General features: G+C 41.7%; 1 protein-coding gene across 1 annotated transcript in view; it reads left to right on the forward strand.

The window, feature by feature from the left end:
* Window positions 1–1,570: 1,570 nt before the first annotated feature.
* ARHGAP5 (Rho GTPase activating protein 5) overlaps window positions 1,571–12,805 on the forward strand; it is a 52,147-nt gene continuing 40,912 nt past the window's right edge. Inside the window, exons 1-2 of the mRNA XM_052782578.1 lie at window positions 1,571–1,868; window positions 9,423–9,529. The gene's annotated coding sequence lies outside the window, so the exon portion shown is untranslated. The remainder of the gene's footprint in view (window positions 1,869–9,422; window positions 9,530–12,805) is intronic.

Consider the following 12,805-nt stretch of genomic DNA (forward strand, 5'->3'; position numbering starts at 1 on the left):
GCTTGCCTTCCTTTCTTTTTTTTTTTTTTTAGAACTAGGATGTGACCGCAAAAAACTCTTGAGCAGATGCTGTAATTACAATGCCAAATAATTTTATATCTCTTCAGTGTGGACCTACCTAGGATGAGTATTTCTAGAAATAGTCTCCTGTAAGGCAGCATCCACACAAGGCTGTTCGCTCAAATGTAACACAAAAAGGTTTAGCTAGTTAGAATTTTCTCAAAAATTCAAGTTTACAAGCAATGTGCCTTTAGAAAGGATCTGAATTTTTAAACCTTTTAACTTCCTAATTTTCAGATGTAAAACACAATATGTAAAATTACACAGAACAAACCATACTGTTATGAAATATTATGGTTACAAGTAAAATGCTCAAAACTCGGACTGTGCCACGAATAAGGTTGGAGTAAAATATTAATTTGTCCCTTTGTATGTATACATAGTAATGAATGATCCATAGAACATGCGTTTCTGCCTACGCAGAAATAAGGTGTATGTGCATGATGCCCACGGATGCCCTGTCCCCTGCAGCGGATAGAACAGATGAGCACCTACTTACTAGTTTTTTCGCCATGTCCCATGCCTCACCTCCCACTGCCTGTGGAAACCCAGCTCCAAAGGCAGAAGCAGAAATACCCGTGTTGGCCGCTTCGCAACACCACCACTGCACGAGTGCTTCACCGGCCTTAATTGCAACCCAGGCGGCCTCTGAGAGTGGGAGAGGGATTTCACCTCCCACTAGCCACCTGCAAAATGGTGGCATGTGGGGATAACGCTGAAAATCGTGCATTACATTTGGTTGCTTAATCTGACTCCTGAATTGTCAAGGCGGCTGGTTATCGTCTGCGACGCAATGTCCTACGGCTCCCTTGCAGGCGGACGTTACGTCTGTAGGCCGCAGAGGGGGCTCTGCTGCCAGTCCTCGCTTTCTTTATGATTAAAAAATGAAAGCAGCACTGTGTTACACTGGCTAAACCCAGGAAACATTGTGAAAAGTTACAGGCAGCCTGGCAGGAGCTAAGCGGGGGGAAGAGGGCTGACCAACGCAGCATTTTGGCACCTTTCAATTCCATCTCGGCCAACCGCCATTTTCCTCCCTTGGAGGCACGGCTGCTGGGTGAGAGCACAGGCTGGGCTCCAGCTCCAGAGTTCTCTCTCTCCCCCCCCCCCCCCCCCCCCCCCGTCCCCTCGCTCGGGAACAAGCCCCGTCGTGGCCTACGCGCCGTGTGGACGGCCACACCTCGGAGCCGCTCTCACGCAGGGAGCACGGTAGCGTCCCGGCCTGCCTCCCTGTCCGAGGCGGGACTAGAACTTGCGGCCCCCCGCCTCCCGGCTCCTCGCGCTACCCGTGCGGCCACCGGGGCGCAAGCCAGGCGCCTGGCGCGCGTGCCCGCACGGGCCGGGGAGAAGAGGGGAGGCGGAGCGGCGCGCGTGCGCGCGCAGCTGGCGGCCGGCCGCGCGCACTCTCCCAGGCTTCCCAGGGAATCCAGCGGCAGCAGGAAGAGGCGCTTCCCCGCGCACGCGCAGCTGGCCGGGCGGGCGCGCGCTGAGCCGCGGCGGCGGGAGGGAGGGGGGAGGGGAGGGAAGCTGCTGAGGTAAAGTTAGGGGGAGAGAGAGACTCCGTCAGCGAAGCGAGAGCCGGGGAAGCTCGGCGGCCGCCATTACTGAGTCGAGAGCGCCGGGGAGGGAACGGAGAGGTGGGACGGGGCTGCGGCTGCGGCGGCCGGGAGCGCTCGGGAGCTGCGGGCCGGAGAGCGGAGAGAGCCCCGCGGGGAGGAAAAGCCGCCGGGGGCGCCGGCGTGGAGAGAGCGTCCCGGGAATGCTGCCGCTCCCGCCGCCGCCGAGGAGCCGGATCCCGACGGCGCGAGGTGAGGGGAGGAATTCGGTCCCGTGGGACCTGGCCCGGCCGGGCGGCCCGGAGCGGGGCGGCCGGCCCGGCAGGCGGAAGGGGAGCGGGGGGAGGAGGCGGCTGTAGCCCGGCGAGCTGGTGCGGCGGCCGCTGGCTGTAACCAGTTCAAAGGGCTGGGGCTTGCGTGTGGAGAGGGGAGCCGGCCCCCCCCCCTCCTCCTCCTCCCCCCCCCGCGCTCGGCCCCCTCGGCACCTCCACGCGAGGGAGGGGAGGCAGGAAGGGCAGGGAGCGGAGTGCTTGGTCCCAGACAGGTGATGAAGGCCTGAGCAATGGGAGGGTCTGAGCCTGCTGTAGGAGGCTGCCAGCTGGTCACGGCTCTCCAGGGAGGGAGGAAGGCAGGAAGGGGAGCTCCCCTGCTCCTCTCTCTTTCCTTCCTCATTCCCTTCTTTCCCCTTCTCCTTTAGCTTCCTCCCTTCTTCCATTCCCACTGCCTCGCCCCCCCCCCCCCCCCGTTCTGTTCTCCTTTCTCTGTACTTCTTTTCCTCCTCATCGCCCCCTTCTACTCATTCTCGTCTTCTCTGTTCTTTTCCTTCTCTACTAAATTTGAACAGTTGTCAATTTCTCTCCTCCTTCCTTTCACCTTCAAATATTGCTCGATATTAAATTTCAGAAAACTTCACTCTCCTAATGATGTGTGTGCATTTCTGTTTTTCCACCAGGTGGATTTTAAGGCTTTGAAATAGGGTAGCCAGTTGCAGTGTTGCAGCTTTCAAGCGTTCTGAATCCCTTCAACCAGCATAACCTTTAGACTCTCTCCACCCAAGGAAAGCACCAGAGATATACAGATATAATGCCATGGTGTTGTAAATGTAGGACATAAGGAGTATAAACCACTGTTTTAATTAAAAATAGAAGAAAGATCATTTTCTTATAAAAGGAAGACATACTTGTCACCTTCCCCCTAGAATACACCCCACCCTTCCTCTGTACCCCCCTTTTGCCCTCTCCTGCGTCGCTTTTGATATCGGCATGGAGTATTGCCTGAATAAGTAGGAGGGAAATGTTTTAAATCTAGACCAAAATAGGCCTGTGGGGGTATGTGTGTATTCTTTAGTTTAGTGTCATGCAGATAACTGGGGGATTTTTTTTTTTTCTTAATAAAGATCCTTGGCAGAAATTTAAAAACTCTACACTGCAGAGTAAAAACAGTAAAGAGAGAACAGCATTTGCTGGTCAATTGGACGTCCATTTTAAACCTGTGTATTGAAGCCAGTTATAGCACTGGTACTTGCATACTTATTTCATAAATGAATGAGGAGTTAATAGGTAGGTTTTTCTGCTGTGCTGTCTTACCTTCCTAAGGTTCTTCAGTATGACAGCTGTTTTCAGCAGTGACATCAGTGACCAGAGTTAAGAGCTTTCTCAAAAAGCCTATACATATTTTTAAATTTATAGTACATATCTAAAACCAGCATATTACAAATATTCACCCAGGTGCATTTTTATAAGGGTTTATTTTCCTTTGTGCTTCTTCAAAAATTATTTTTAAGAAGTGCTAAAATTCTTAAAATTCTATTTATAGTACTCTACTGAAACTCAGTGCTACTAGAGCTTAGGAAGTGTGATGTAAATATGGTAGTTTTTTAAAAGAGTCTAGTACTTGAAGTGTCAGAAGTTGTTTAAGCATTTGCTACATTATCACTAGCTTGTTTTAGTATAACAAGTCACTTTTAAGCTTGGAACATACTGAGCTTAAATAGTATGTTGTGGGTTTTTTTTTGTTTTTTTTTTGTTTTTTTTTTAAGTATCCCTATATAAAGCAGCTGCCAGCATTGTAAAAATGTAAATAATTGCAACCAGATGCCTACCACTCCCTGGTATTGGACTTTATTTTAGCTAAGGTGTTACATGTGTAACATAATCCAATTAAATACTTTAGGCTCAGACTACATTGTTTTAAAATGCTATATTTGGCACTAACAGAATCAAATGCTGCACATGTTTTTGAGGCTACAGAGAAAACGTGTTTTCCTAAAGCCGTAGGTGTTTTTCCGTGTGCAAACTTTGTAGGAAAGAAAAGCACTGATCCTAATAGATTGTTCTGTGTAAGTTTCCCCCTTGGGACTTCTTATTTGAGTAGATGGTGCAAAAGTAATTCCATTCCGTTTAATAAAGATACTAAAAGGATTCTGATGGTATCTTAAGACTTCCAAAAGTACTTTCTTAACAGAAGAGAAATCCCATGTACTGGCATCCTTCAGGAATATTTTGCCAAAAACTTCAAAACACTCCACATCGCTGCTTCTAGTAGATGAATACGTGGTGTGTTCTTAAGATTACGCATGGAAGGCATCTTTCAGGGATGGTACTCTCTGACCTTTGCTGGGACGATGGAAGTTTGTGAAGCCAAATACTCAGCGTTAAGTTAAGTTCTGCTGGCATCGTTACGTCGGTGAGCAAACGGAAAACAGTCGCATCTGTGGACGTGACGTCCCTCCGAGAGTGAAGCCCGTGATGCATTCTTGCTGTGTGATAAGAGAGGAATGCTTTTGAAAGGAGCTTGCGCTCTTTGGGCAGAGCAGAGCGTTCCCCGCTCTGCGGGAGCGCCCTGTGCCGCTGCCGGCCGCGTCGCCGGTAGGGGGCTCGGTGAGCACACCTCGCCCGGCCCGGCCCGGCCTGTCCGGTCCCGGCACGGCCCGGCCCAGCCCGGCCCGGCGGCGGCGGACGGAACGTCGCTGCCCGTTTTCACTTGGGCTTTGGCAGAAGTAGCGCGGCCTTTGGGCTAAGCGTCCCGTTGCTTTTCCAGTACTCCGCCGTACTCCTAACTACGAGAGGAAGTTTCGTTTCAGGTAGCCCCAGTAACACTGGAAATTCTGTATTAGGACTGTCAGGACTTTTTTTTTTTTTTTCTTTTCCCCTCTATCCGTGCTATTTCTATCTTGATGGGCGCACAAAACTCTTAATCGCTTTTTTGTTGTTTTTTTCTTTTTTTCCCCTGACAATTTTTAGCCTAAACGTCAGTGTAAGTGAGCTGGAATATTCTTGGGTTTTTCATCACCTTTAAAAAGTACTTTTAAGGGTATTACATTTTACTGATTATTGGTTGAACTGTCTCATTGCTTCCTTATATTTTTGAATTTTAATGAAATATTCAAAGAAAGATGAGTTCAAAATTCCTCGCAGGAAAATCTGAAGCAATTGTAGTGAAGTTATTTTGAATTTGGGTATTAGCTGTGCTTTTCTAGTCACTAACACCTATCAGAAGCTGAAATAATTACTCTGTAGCTAGTTCTGCACATCACATATTGTGCTAGATTAGAGTTGTTTCTTTGGCTTTGAGTTACAATTCCCATGCATTTTTGCAGTTCTGCATCAGTTGACATACAAGCATAGCAGAAGAATGTTTGCATTTAAAAAAGTAAAACCTGCATGCACAATTTTGGAAATGTGTATATTGTTGCATCTTGGCATTAATTTATTTAAATTGGCTAATTATTATGCAGAATATTATTTGATGCTTACATATGCCTTTTCACTAGTTCATTTCATAATTTAAAAAAGAAGTGGGTAACCAGTGTTCTCATTTTACATAGGTAAAAATTACACATATGGCTTGTACAAGGTCAAACAACAACCTACTGTTTTGAATTAAGTCTCAAAACTTACAGTGTCAGATCCTGGATCCTATACTGCAGTTCCTCACAAAGCAAAATAACATGAAGTGATCGAGATATGTGGATCAGTGAAATTTGTTGAAGTTGCTGCTGCCAGGATGCAAATTTTTCTTTTTGCAGCAAATGCATTTTAGCCCTTTTTCTGTCTTTACCTCGATCTTTCCTTCCTCATCTGCTTCTTTTTCTTTCTTATTTTTTATGAGTTCTTTCCTGAATCCCCTTTGTAAAATTTCTCCATTAGTTCTTTTGTATTCTTCCCGAATAACTTTGTAAATAAGCCTGATCAGGTAGTCTTGCACTAAGGAACTTCTGTGAGTGCTGTGCACGTCTTTAGTAGCAGCTTGTCCTGTACGAAAAGAATTAAGAATTTATTTTTTCTGTAAACTTGTACTGTTTCATTTGCTGTTAAAATACAGGTTTTGAACCTATATTGAATGCTTTCAGGTATTCAGAAATCTGTAGATAAATAAGTCAGGAGGCTTAAGTTCAGAATAATACAATGCTGATAATTTGAACCTTTGCCGTTTACCTGTTTGTTGTGCCTTGATCTAATTTGTGTAGGTTGGTTTGTTTTTTGTTGGGTTGGTTTTTGTGAACAGCAACAATGATAATAGATACCCCCTGGAATGCTAGATTCCAGCTAAGGAATGATGTTTTGTTTTGAATTTAGAAATAAAGTTTAGGCCTTGATTTAATTTTTGGGTAATACACTGGCGGTCTTCAGGGTATTGTTATTAATAGGAGAAATTTAGTAAACTTAGTAAGAAGTAAGAGCTTTGAACTTCTGTTTTTAAACACAGTTTTGCATGGATTTGTAATATGAAGTTGAGCAGTCAGGTTTTCTCTTTCTTTATAAATTGATTATTTTACTTTTGTTTGCAAAGAATATCTTGGCTACGTAACTTCTTTAGGGATGGTAGTTGGCCATCATACTAACCAAATCTGAAATGAACAGCGGTTGGGGTAATCCATTCTCATCCTTCATTTACCTAGCATGACTAATCACCATACCACTTAACCTGTATTCCTTTTCAGTCAGAGTATCACTATTGAAGGCATTTCAAGGCATTTCCTTTACTATCTTGTTATTGCTTGATTGAGCTTATTTCCTGGTAAAGAGTCTGAATCTTTTTTTCCTAGTGTTGGCTGGTACTTGCAGCATTTTACCAGGGAGCATTGTGTTTACCCTTATTTATAAATAAGATTTCAAGTATGGTTACTTAATTAAGATTATCAGCACTTGTGAAGGCAAGAATATTGGCGTGTTAGTAGAGAGGACAGGACACATTAAGTGTCTAGGACCTCAGCAGACTTTGGTGAATTGAAATTGTTGATGACATTGGTATACTCCTTATCTGGTTTAGTTTCTAAAAAGGGTTTTGGTTTGAAGAGAAGATTTCTTATGCTTGTTTAAGTGAAAAAGATACCTCTTGGTAAATATGGAATGAGAAGTAACAACATTACCTTAAGCTACATCAACATTAGATTTTTTTACTGGTTCTTGAAGTGAAAATGGTTGAGTTGTTATTCTGGTATGTTTTGGGTAGAGCTGTAATTACTGATGTGCTGATAAGTCTTAGAATTTGGATACCATACTAAATATTTTCCAGTGCCAAGTTTTGGTTCTCAAAAAGTGTGAAGTGAGGGATGACTCGGTATAAAAACTTACTGTCAGCAGTAACCTGAATCCAGAGCTGTAACTTCCTTGGAATCATGGTCTTTGATATTTGAAAGTGCTGTGCATTCAAAAGTTGTCCTACAAACCATTTCAGCAATATCTAATGTGTTTGAATGTACTTTGTGATCTGCTGTAGATGTCAGAGTAACTTTCTGTTGGTGTACTCATATACCCTGCAAAGCATACTAGGCTGTGTTGGCCTTTTTTTTTCCAAGTGTGCTTTTCTTCACTTGGCCAGCTAATTTACAAACACTATCACAAGGCTATGGTAATTGAAACTAACCCTGAAAAACACTGGTCTGTAAACTGTTGCATCTAGACAACATTACAGAGTGAGTAAAGGACTGTGGGAAAACACTTACTTTCCCTGTTGGCATTGTTTGCAGCTGCTTAAATAGTTGTTGGTCATGAGCAATTCTGTACAGTCTTTCAGATGACATCTCTGCTTCAGCCATGTTAGGTCTGCAGGTGGTAAACATTTTTAGGTTTGGAAAGCAATTTCGGAAGGTATGTCAGAAACATTCAGAGCATTTATCTGTTAGTGATTTCCTTGGCTATGGTTTTGTGATTTTTCTTTCACATCTACAAGTTTCTGTGCAACCACAGTTACTAAATAATGATAGATGATTAACTATTTTAGTATTTATTAGTTGCTAATAACATGGCATTCTATGCTAATGTTTAGAATTCAGCTCAGAAGACTTTGGGGAGACATGTATTTGAAAATAGGGGATTTCTCTGGCCTCTTGATGCTTCTGGCTGATCTTGGGGGGGGGGGGGGGGGGCGCTATCTTTGAGCTTTCTCTTGTGGCAGTGTGCATTGCAAAATGGCTGGTGTCCCCCTCCCCCAAGCCCCAGATGCATTCTTGCAGGCACAGACACTTTTCTCTCAGTCTCTCTGCTCTTCCACATACTCGTCTTCAGAGTCCTGTAGTCTGTTTCCTCGTGTGCAACTATCTGCTCTGCTCACCTAGCTGTGGACATAGAGGAGTGCCACAGCTAGGAGGTAAGGACAGGGAGCGTGATTTACCTCCTGTCTTCTCTTTCAAGTGATAGAGTTCAGCTTTGCAGCTAGGCCAGGCTTAGTGCAGGACTGATAGCCTGCTGCCTAATGATTTTGGTGTGGTTCAGTGCCACAAGTTGAGAATGGCAGTATTATTGTTGTATTGATATATTGCTTATCACTATTGCTGAATATTTTTTGTCCAAAAGAAAGTTTACTAAAGCTTAGACTTTTTCAATTAGCTATGTTATTCCCAAAGCAAAGTGGAATTACTGAGAATATAATCGTAAGTGACAAAACAAGAAAAAACTCTGCTATACCTTCTTGATGTTTAGCATGTATACAGCATGGTACTGCATCTTGCTTAAAAATGACACCTTTCCTTAGTTAAAAGTGGCTTACATCATGATCCAATTCAAGAGCCTCAAGTTCCTTTCCTTTTTTGCATCTTAATATATGCATCACTGGCCTGTCATTCAAAGTCTGGGTTTTGTGTGGATGCGAACCAAGAAGTTCCCTGGAAGGGAGTTCCATTTTTGGTTACTTTGTAGCAGCATCCCTGCAGTAAAACCAACACTTATGAAGGTTATACTAACAATTTGTATCCTAGTTGAGAATTCAAAATATATTATATTCAAATATAATTATGCTTTCAATTTCTGATTTGTCACAGTCTGTGAGGCCTTTAAATTTAGAAATGCTGTACTACAGGTAAAAGGGTTTTGAGGTAGACTGTACTTTTTTTCTAGTGATGAAATGTATATACATGTATTTAGACATGCATTCATTTTATGTATTTTGTACTATACCGACTTCATCTTACAAAACTATGTTCTAGATATTTTAGAATTCCAAATTCTTCTACAAGTGATTAGTGATTTTTATATCTCACATTTTGTGTGTTATCTGAGACACTATATTAATTTTTTTCAGAAGAGGCTTCTGCAACCTAGGTATTGTTAAAATACCAAGCTGAACTTATGAAATTGCAGTCACTTAAGAATTGTGCCCTCTCTGTCCCAAGTATTAGTAGCTGTGCTTACAGGATTTAAACCCTCTAAGTTTAGAGGAAGACCAGCTTGAGCTCCAAGTTCTGTTTATGGGTTTAAAATGAGGAAAACAATCCTCATGTATAAGTGAAGTGTTGTACCTTCTCCAATTGCTGCTTCTGCTTTCATAATTTTGAAATTATTAACAAATCTTACGTTTTGTTTTCAGATCCCTCAGGGAAGAACTTACTGAAGGACACTGTTTAAATGTGTGACATTACTGCAGGAAGATCACAGCAGGATAATCATCTTGCTTTGCACCTTGTTTTCCTAAGGGTAAGTTTGGGCTTTAGGTCTTCATAATCTTATGCGTAAGGGGGGAGGTGGGTGAATAAGTACAAGATGATACACTTTATTTTCTTTATAACTACATTTGGAAATCTGAAAGTCTGTAGAGTCAAGCTCCTATGGTGTGACTGTAGAAGGTCAGAGATTCTTCCTGCAGTGATGTTGTATACTTTGTGTCTTCTGTAGTTCTTCAGAATTTTTCTATTTAAACATAGAAATGCTCTATTATTTTCAATTTGAAGACTGAAATTAGTTGGGGAAATCAAACAACCGCTCCTTTGAATCTGTAACAAAGACAAAGGGAGTGTGGGGGGCAATGAATTAGAGTGTTTTCAATTTGTTATAACAGAATTAGGCAGATTGAAGTAATATAATTGAGCTAACTTACCATAAATTTCCAGTGTGTGTATTTTAAAACTGTACAAAACTATAAAGTACCTTTAAATTAGTGGTATATTGAAAAGAAAAATCTTCCATTTGGGGAGCAATTTAATAATTATGTATTAAATGTGAAACCATTATAATGTCAGGTTTTTACCAGGTTTATTACTTAATTAACATAGATTTCATTCTGTGACTTGCTTTGTACAATCAATGCAAAGTAGAAACTGTATAAAAAATGAAAAGAAAACCACACTGGTTTTAAGTATCCTTGGTGATACAACTCCCACTATGGTGAAAATCTTCCATGTCAGAAGTTTTGTGAGAGACTAATGTGTTTGTTTTCCCTTTGTCAGTGTCCCATTTCACCTTACTCTTTGTACTTAATCACTTAAAAATGTATTGATTTGACAAAATATTTATTGCTGGCGGAGGAAGAACCTTTGCTATGTGAGGATGTAGAGTATCTGAAAGTATTGATTGTTTCTTATAAACTAGTTGCAAGTTGACAGCTTCTTCCTGATTAAATGAAGTAATCCTGTGGATGAAGATTTTTGTGTTCTAGTTTAGTCCACGTCAAATCTGTATTTGCTGTGGCAAACAGAAAACATTTTATAGTGGAAGTGCTGACTAAACTTCTCAGTCTAATAGTTTGAATGATGCTACTATGATAAGCTTTGCTTTAGAAAGAAAACAGTGGGTTTATTTGTAATAATATAAACACTGCTTGTGAAGGATTTACTTTTGCTAAGTATTTTTATTCCCAGAGCCATTTTCTGTTAGCTCTAAATTCTGTGTTTTAAGAGTATAAAAAACATAGTGGAAACAGTAAAAAGCAAAATTAAAAATACAAATTCTCTTTCTGAATGTGTCTGAGTAAACTGATTTAAACAAAAAAAGAAAAATCATTACTAAAACATGGCATAAAAGTTTCAATTCTTGCAATATAAAAACTCTCAAGTATAAAAATTAGACTGAGTTTACTTTGCTCTTCATTTTGTCATGAAATTGATACTTCATTATAAAAAAGATACTTTCCTTGACTATGATTTCTATAACTGAAAGCTCTTTTTAGATATGGGTATTTTATATTTTGGTCAATTAATTTCATTACAAATATTGTTACATAAATACTATGCTTCCAATCAGAACGTCAGTTTTCTATTTCTAGGTGTTAGTAAGTTGGAAAGCCCTGTTGGCCAGGCATTGATTCTATATGAGATATTAAAGGTTTCAATGTTTTTATCTTCTGTTACAACTTTTAATGATACAAATACTTTTTACTGCTGCATGTCTTCAAACTCAGATATGTTTTAGCAGTTGTGAATTAGTTTTACAAGTATTAAAGCAGATTTTGAGAGCTTTTTGGGTGACAGATCCTACACTATTTTTTTAAAACTAAAGGAAGGTACTACAATACCATGCTTAACAAATTGTTGCTAAGAATGACAAAATGCATAACAAATAAAGCTGAGATACGGAAACTAAAATTTCAGTATTGATGCTCGTTATACTTTTTCCTTTCTATAGGGGCTATTTACGGGTTCTTTTACACGCATTTATGTTGTTGTTTTGTACTCCACAAATGTAAAACCGAATATGTTAAGTACATTAGTCTGTACCTTTCATTTATACTGCCATGTGATAGCTGTCTTTTTACCAAGAAAAAGAAAAGTATTTTTATCAAAATATTTTCACAAAATTATAGAACAGTGTAGGTTGGAAGGGACCTCTGGAGGGCATCTTGTCCAGCCTCCCTGCTCAAGCAGGGTCATGTAGAGCAGCTTGCCAAGGACCATGTCCAGGCGACTTTTGAATATCTCCAGTGAGGGGGCCTTTACAACCTCTCTGGGCAACCTGTGCCAGTGCTTAGTCACCCTCACAATAAAAAAATGTTTCCTGACGTTCATATGGCACCTCCTGTGTTTCAGTCTGTGCCCATTGCCTCTTGTCCTGTCACTAGGCACCACTGAAAAGTCTGGTTCTGACTTCTTTGTACCTTTCCTCCAAATATTTGTACACATTGATGAGATCCCCCCCAATCCTTTTTTTTTCTCCAGGCTAACCAGTCCCAGCTCTCCCAGCCTTGCCTTATACGAGAGATACTTCAGTCCCTTATTCAGCTTAGTGACCCTTTGCTGGACTCTCTCCAGTAGCTCTATATCTCTCTTGTACTGTAGAACTGGACACAGTGCATCAGGTGTGGCCCCACCAGTGCTATGTAGACGGGAAGGTTCACCTACCATGACCTGTTGGCAATACTTTGTCTAATGCCACCGAGGGTACCGATAGCCTTGTTTGCCACAACGGCACATTGCTGGCTCGTGTTCAGCTTGCTGTCCACTGACATTCCCCAGGTCCTTTTCTGTAAAGCTGCTTTCTAGCCAGTTGGCTCCTAGCATATACTGGTACGTGGGGTTATTTCTCCCTGGATGCAGGACTTTGCAGCGCACAAGGTTCCCGTCAGCCCATGTCTTCAGCCTGTTGAGGTCTCCCTGAATGGCAGCACAATGCTCTGGTGTATCAGCCAGTCTTCCCAATTTTGACGTCAGCAAACTTGCTGAGGGTATACTCTGCCCCATCATCCAAGTCATTAAGGAAGATGTTGAACAGTATTGGCCCCAGTATTGGCCCCTGGAGTACACTGCTGGTTACTGGCCCCCAACTAGATTTCACACCACTGATCACAACCTGCTGGGCCCAGTCATTCAGCCATTCATTTTTTTTTATGTTTTCCTCATAATGCAATTGTTTCTAAAACAGTAAATATCTTTCCATTTGCAGTATGTAAGCAAACAAAGTCTTCTCATGAATAACTGAGAGTTAGTGGTAACTGTATACTTGATGACAGCTTCAGTAAAGCCACTGGAACCTTGTTATAAT

This window comes from Harpia harpyja, chromosome 3 (assembly GCF_026419915.1).
Source record: "Harpia harpyja isolate bHarHar1 chromosome 3, bHarHar1 primary haplotype, whole genome shotgun sequence".
Classification (NCBI taxonomy): Eukaryota; Metazoa; Chordata; class Aves; order Accipitriformes; family Accipitridae; genus Harpia; species Harpia harpyja.